The following is a 7084-nucleotide window of genomic DNA, read 5'->3' on the forward strand; positions in this document are numbered from 1 at the left end:
AGAGAGAACGAGAGCATGAATGGGGGGAGGGGCAGAGGGAGAAAGAGAACCTTAGGCAGGCTGCAAGCTCAGTGCACAGCCCAACGTGGGACTCGATCCCATGACCCTGGGATCATGACCTGAGCCGAAATCAGACTCTCAACCGACTGAGCCACCCAGGTGCCTTGAGGGCTGGTAATTTTTAAAGTATTCCTGTAAGTTTCTTTATCGTTGTTAGGCTATCTTTTCCGTAAAAACTAGGGTCATTAAGCCTGTCAAACAACCTGTAAATTCATTATTGGCAAGTCTGAAAATTGGTATACAGAATAGCATGTGCACAATTACATGCAAAACGCATTCACATGACAAAAACTGGAATGATGTGTGTGAGGGTCATGTTAAGGGAGTGGGTCGCCGGGGATTACTTTTATTTACAATGTTTTAATGTTATGTTTGAATCCTTTTTCTTTTTTTTTTTTTTTTATTATTTTTTTAAAAAAAAACTTTTTTAAAGTTTTTTTTTGGTAAATTTTTTTTTAATGTTTTTTTTTTTTTTTTTTTTTTTTGAGACAGAGAGAAACAGAGCATGAGCGGGGTAGGGGCAGAGAGAGAGGGAGACGCAGAATCAGAAGCAGGCTCCAGGCTCTGAGCTGTCAGCACAGAGCCTGATGCGGGACTCGAACCCATGAATCATGAGATCATGACCTGAGCCGAAGTCGGACACTCAACCGACTGAGCCACCCAGGTGCCCCTAAATTTGTTTTTAATGTGTATTTATTTTTGAGAGAGAGAGAGACAGAGCATGAGGAGGGGAAGAGCAGAGAGAGAGGGAGACACAGAATTCGAAGCAGGCTCCAGGCTCCGAGCTATCAGCACAGGGCCCCATGCGGGGCCCGAACTCACGAACTGTAAGATCATGACTTGAGCTGAAGTTGGACCCTCAACCAACTGAGCCACCCAGCCGCCCCTCAATAACAACATTTGAAAAGTAAAAGTCGAGGAGAAAAGAGAGGGGAACTTAAGCCATGGAGTTTAAAACCTGGCTCCCAAGCTGGGACAGTGGCCTGCCTCGATGCCATCTCTGTGGCATCTCAAGACCCAGCAGACACTAGGATTGGCCTCTAAATTCACTGGCACAACTTCCGCATCCTGATGGGCAGACGCTGGCCACGTGGAGGATTTCTGAGTCCTTCTGTAGGAAACCAGGCCAGAAAGTAAACACAAGAAAGAACGGACTCATTCATGCTGTCGCTCCCTCGTTTAAGGAGGCCTGACAGCCCCCGTGTCTGGGCTGCGCAAAGCCAGGAAGCCTTGGCCCTCTGTGGTCTATGCTGGGACCATCCACATGCCCAGGATACCCTTGGACTACCGGTCCCTGTGGAGCTCTGTGATACTCTCAAAGGGCAGGTGAACCTTACCCAAGGTCCAGGGGTCAGGGTCAGGGATGTCAATAATCAAGGGGGACCCACAGAGACAGAGCTGTGAAGGGGAGCTGAGGCTACGAACAGTGGGAGAAACAGTCCCGAGACGTGCCAAACTGCAGGCACCCCAAGTCTGCTTCATTGCAGAAGATAGAAGCTTACCGTCTGAGGCTGATCTTAAAGTGCTATGGATCTACCTGCTGAGTTGCACTGCCACCTGAGTTCAAGGTCCCCCCTAGCCCGCCCAATCTGCTGGAAGGTACAGAGAAGCATTGGGCCTCTGCACCACTGGGACTTAGTTGGCTGCTAAGACGACTATCGTTGATTTTGTATGTCTTCTCGCGATCTCCAGTTTGTCATACCTACCACCATACAATAATCTTGCTAAAATGCAAATTTTACTTATTTATTTTTTAATGTTCATTTTTTTTTAATTTTTTTAACGTTTATTTATTTTTGAGACAGAGAGAGACAGAGCATGAACGGGGGAGGGGCAGAGAGAGAGGGAGACACAGAATCGGAAGCAGGCTCCAGGCTCTGAGCCATCAGCCCAGAGCCCGACGCGGGGCTCGGACTCACGGACCGCGAGATCGTGACCTGGCTGAAGTCGGACGCTTAACCGACTGCGCCACCCAGGCGCCCCGAATGTTCATTTATTTTTGAGAGAGAGGGAGAGAGAGAGAGCGTGAACAGGGGAGGAGCAGAGAGTAAGGGAGACATAAAATCCGAAGCAGGCTCCAGACTCAGCTCAGAGCCCGATGTGGGGCTCAAACTCATGAACTGTGAGATCATGACCTGAGCCGAAGTTGGACACGTAACTGACTGAGCCACCCAGGTGCCCCAAATGCAAATTTAATTATATCACCCCTCTCTCAAAAACCTTCAAGGACTCACTCCTCAGTGCCTGCTGGATAGTCAGCTTTCTTTTCCTGGTCTGTCATCACCAGCTTTCTAGCCACTTGACTTCAGTCAAATCAGCCTTGTCGACTTGCCATAGAGGTGAACACAGATTCCTCCAGACCTTTGTGACCGTGTGCACACAGGTCCCTCCCCTTCCCCAGAGCTGACCCAGCAGGGGTCCTACAACAGAAGTCTTGGTAGAAACAAACTGAAAAATGACAAAATATATAGTAGACATCTTTGCAAATGTAGGGGTTACAATAGAAAAATACCATCGAGAGAGCTAGAGGAAAACGTAACCCCTATTGAAGGTCATATTTCCAACCTGTTCCCTGAAAACACCCCTCCCAGAAGTGTCAGGAAGTGGGAAAGCAATCTGTGTCCTCCCCAGGAGGGTCCTAGTGTACATGAGCACATTTACAGTTCTGAGAAGTCCTGTCATTTAAAACAAAGAGACAGGGGCACCTCGGTGCCTCAGTGGCTCGGTGGAGTAAGCGTCTGACTCTCGACTTTGGCTCAGGTCATGATCTCATGGGTTGTGAGTTGGAGCCCCGCACTGCCAGGGGGGAGCCTGCTTGAATTCTCTCTCTTCCCCTTTCCCGCTCATGTGTGCGTGCTTGCTCCCTCTCTAAATAAATACAATAATTTTTTAAAAAATTAAAAAAAAAATATGGGGCGCCTGGGTGGCTCAGTCGGTTAGGCGGCCGACTTCGGCTCAGGTCACGATCTCGCGGTCCGTGAGTTCGAGCCCCGCGTCAGGCTCTGGGCTGATGGCTCAGAGCCTGGAGCCTGTTTCCGATTCTGTGTCTCCCTCTCTCTCTGCCCCTCCCCCGTTCATGCTCTGTCTCTCTCTGTCCCAGAAATAAATAAACGTTGAAAAAAAAAAAATAAATAAATAAATAAAATTAAAAAAATAAAAAGAATAAAGTTGGCTCTACCCAGCCTCCCATGCGGCTAGATGTGGCCATGTGATGAAATGCTGGTCTGTGGAACGTGAGAGAAAGGCTATAGGTTCTCGGTTATATTCACACACACACAAAGGAATATGCTCACCCCTCTCCTTCCCCTTCCTCCACCACAGTGACTGCAGTGCAGAGGGGTGGGGAGCCGTCTTGAATCATGCAGTTAAAAGCAACGCAGAGCAACAAAGGCAGAGCAAGAAGACAGAAGGAGCCCGAGGTGGCAACGTCACAGAGCTGAGATGCCACACCACCGTGTCCCATTCTATGAGAGGAAAAAAAACCTATTTCTATCGTGTGTAAGGTGGTATTATTTTTTACCTCTGTCACAAGCAACCAAACCTATATTGTCACAAATGCAATCACCGTTTATTATCTTGTCTGACTGGCATAGTAGGCCTACCATGTAGGGCATGCTTCTCCACTTTCTAATTGTGTAGTTCTTGGGGAGTCTTCAGGACCCCGTTTTCCTGTCCGTGGTGATGGTTGCAGGGGTGTACACATGATCCATGTCGGCCAAGCAGAACTCCCTCTGGGATCTTTCTATTCGGAGCTGACGGGGAAGAGCTTTTCTCTTTGCCGGTTATGACGCTGTAAGAATATGAGCTTGGAGCTTCCTAAGGATCTAGTTCCGGGCTCCTGTGGGGATTGATGACCTGAGAGACCTGGGCCAACCAGCATAGTCACGTAGGTCAGATTCCCCGGAAACAGACCGTGAAATGGTCTGTGTGCGAGAGATTACTGAGGAGGGTTTCTAGGGGTGCCAGGAAGGGAGTGGGGAAAAGAAGGAGGTGGGGAAGCTGAGCCATGGTGGCATTTCAGGTGAAGTGTGAGCCCCACCTGGTCCCTTAAGAAGCTCTGAGTGTCGATCATACCCTAGGGCTATCCTTGCCTCGGGCAGGAAAGTAGGACCTGTCCTCTCCCGAACTCTCACTCACTAAGGGCTGCCCTGGGGGATGCAAAATCCCAGTGCCTATGGAATGGCTCCAGGAACCCCAGGGCAGTCTTCCCTCGAAAGTCACAGATGCAGGTTGAGGAAGACCAGGGAGCCCCCAGGGTTGGGCGCCTAACCAGTGAGAGGGCTGCCAGAGGGTCTGGACAAGGTGCAGGTGGTAACTGCCACCAGAGCCCCCGATGGAGCGAGCCTGGAGAGCCCTTGTGTTTCCTTCCCCGGGTCTTGACTTCACTGGCTCAGGCCACAGGCTCCCGGGCATTATCAAGGCGCTACTGAGGGACAGAGATGGAACCAAGTTCAGGCCGAGGCCTGGCACCACTGACTGTGCTGAGTGGGCAGCTCCGGGGCTCCGCGAGGAGCAGTTCGCAAACCCCCCACCCCGCCCCCACCCCACCCCCACCCCCCGGGGCAAGCAGGCGGCCAGCTCAGAGCCAGGTGGGTCAAGGCCAATGTGAAGCTTGGGTTGGTGGGGGTTGACGCCCCACTGTGGGAGAAACTGGAAAAGGGTATGCTTGTCCCCCTCACTCTTGGACTGGCCCCCTCAACGCCACACTTTGTTCTCCTTTCTACAGCTACACTCATCCGGTCCCATTGTGGGGCGTTCCTTGGCCATACCGGCAGCTTACTCCTTTGTGTGGCCTCTCGGGACCTGCCCTCAGGCGGCCTGGGCCTGCCCATCCGGGCATCATCGGCATTGGCTTTCACAGCAATCCTGCTCACGCCTGCTCTGCCTGTAAATTATATCCTGGTGAAACTGATTAAAAAAAAAAATCTTTTTCCTGCAGGGGTACAACCTCATGACATCCTGTAAGCTTACAAGATTCTTATCAGGATTTCTAGCAATGACTCAAGCACCCAACTCCATCACTGGACAGGGAGTGCTGTGGTTTGGCTGTTATCACACCCCCAGAAGATAATATGACGTAGTGATCAGAGAGGCTACCATTAAATACCATTGAATGGACGGACCCACCAATGCATGAATGCCTGTTACATACACTCTTATTGATATCCCTTAATTCATTTACTTGGTCAACAAATATTTACTAAGCAGTCACGATATGACAGGTGCTGTCCATTTAGATGTTGAGGATACAATGGTGGCCAAAAACTGACAAAACTCTGTGCCCTGATGGATTCCATTCTAGTAAAGGAGATACACATAAATAATATAAATGAGTGAACCCTGATGGATGGTGATAAGTATTAAAGAGAAAAATCAATCAGGATAAGGGGTAAGGAACATGGAGGACGGGGATTAGCATCACTGAGAAGGTGACATTTTTAAATAAGGGAACTGTTCCTTCTTTCTTTCAGGTTTTTTTTTTTTTTTTAATGCTTTTTTTTTTTTTAAGTTTATTTATTTTGAGAGAGAGCGAGCGAGCGCACAAGTGGGGAAGGGGCAGAGAGACAGGGAGGGAGAGAGAATTCCAAGCAGGCTCTGCGCTGTCAGCACAGAGCCTGACACAGAGCTTGAACTCACAAACCGCGAGTTCATGACCTGGAGCCTGACACAGAGCTTGAACTCACAAACCGCGAGTTCATGACCTGAGCTGAAATCAAGAGTCAGACGCCTAACCTAACTGAGAGCCACCCAGGCGTCCCAAGATTTTGTTTTTAAGTAATCTCCACACCCAATGTGGGGCTCGAACTCACAACCCTGAGATTAAGAGTCACTTGCTCCACCGACTGGGCCAGCCAGGTGCCCCTCGAGGGACCTGTATTTTATTAATTTTTTTTTAATTTTTAAAAAAATTTATTTTGAGGGAGAGAGAGGCAGAGTGGGAGCAGGGAAGGGGCAGAGAGAGAGGGAGACACAGAATCTGAAGCAGGCTCCAGGCTGTCAGCACAGAGCCCCACACAGAGCTAGAACTCATGAGCCGTGAGATCATGACCTGAGCCGACTGAGCCTCCCAGGCGCCCCACGGGACCTGTATTTTCCTTTTGCGATGGGGCCCACCAATTCCGTGGCCGGTCCTGCATACAGCACTTTGTTCTTTTGGATAGGCAGTACCTTCTCTCAATACCCGCTTTGAAAGCATAGATATGGGGCGCCTGGGTGGCTCAGTCGGTTGAGCATCCGACTTCAGCTCAGGTCACGGTTCGTGGGCTGGAGCCCCGCATCAGGCTCTGTGCTGACAGCTCGGAGCCTGGAACCTGCTTCGGATTCTGTGTCTCCCTCTCTCTCTGCCCCTCCCCTGCTCATGATCTGTCTCTCAAAAATAAATAAATGTTAAAAAAAATTTTTTTTAAAGATTGTTAAAAAAAAAAAAAAAGCACAGATACTCCCAGTAAACAAGAATGATCTGCATTTCTAATACATGAGTGTGACTTGTTTTTCTTCTGACAGCTGTGAAGTATGAGCTATGACATAGCAATTGTACCAGTCAGGGTAGGCTGCATAACAGAACCCCCCAAGTCCTGTGGCTTAAAACCTCTCACGCTGTGTGCTCGTCATGGGTCAGCTGGGGATTCTGCTGTGCATCGTCCTCACTCCGGGACTGAGGCAGAGGGAAATTGTGTAATGGCTCTTCCAGCTTCTTCTCAGAAGTGACACCCATCACCCCGACTCACTTTCTGCTGGCCAGTGCCCATCACGTGGTGACACCCAGCCTGAAGGAATGTGGAAGTATAATCCAAACAGGGGCCCAGGAGGACGGGGCAGATTTGTTAATCCGTTATTCTAACACCCTTTAGTAAATAATCCATCCTTTCTCTCTTAATTCTCATTGTCCCTTTATCCTACGGTAAATTTCTATTGACCTTCAGGCCTTTTTCGGGATCATCTTTCTGCTCCATTGATTTCCCTCTCGATGCCTATGCAGAGTTACTGTTTTAATTTCTGTAGCTTTATAATGTTATTTAATTTT

Source organism: Herpailurus yagouaroundi, unplaced genomic scaffold, assembly GCF_014898765.1.
Source record: "Herpailurus yagouaroundi ecotype Mexico unplaced genomic scaffold, PumYag 196, whole genome shotgun sequence".
In the NCBI taxonomy this organism is placed as follows: domain Eukaryota; kingdom Metazoa; phylum Chordata; class Mammalia; order Carnivora; family Felidae; genus Herpailurus; species Herpailurus yagouaroundi.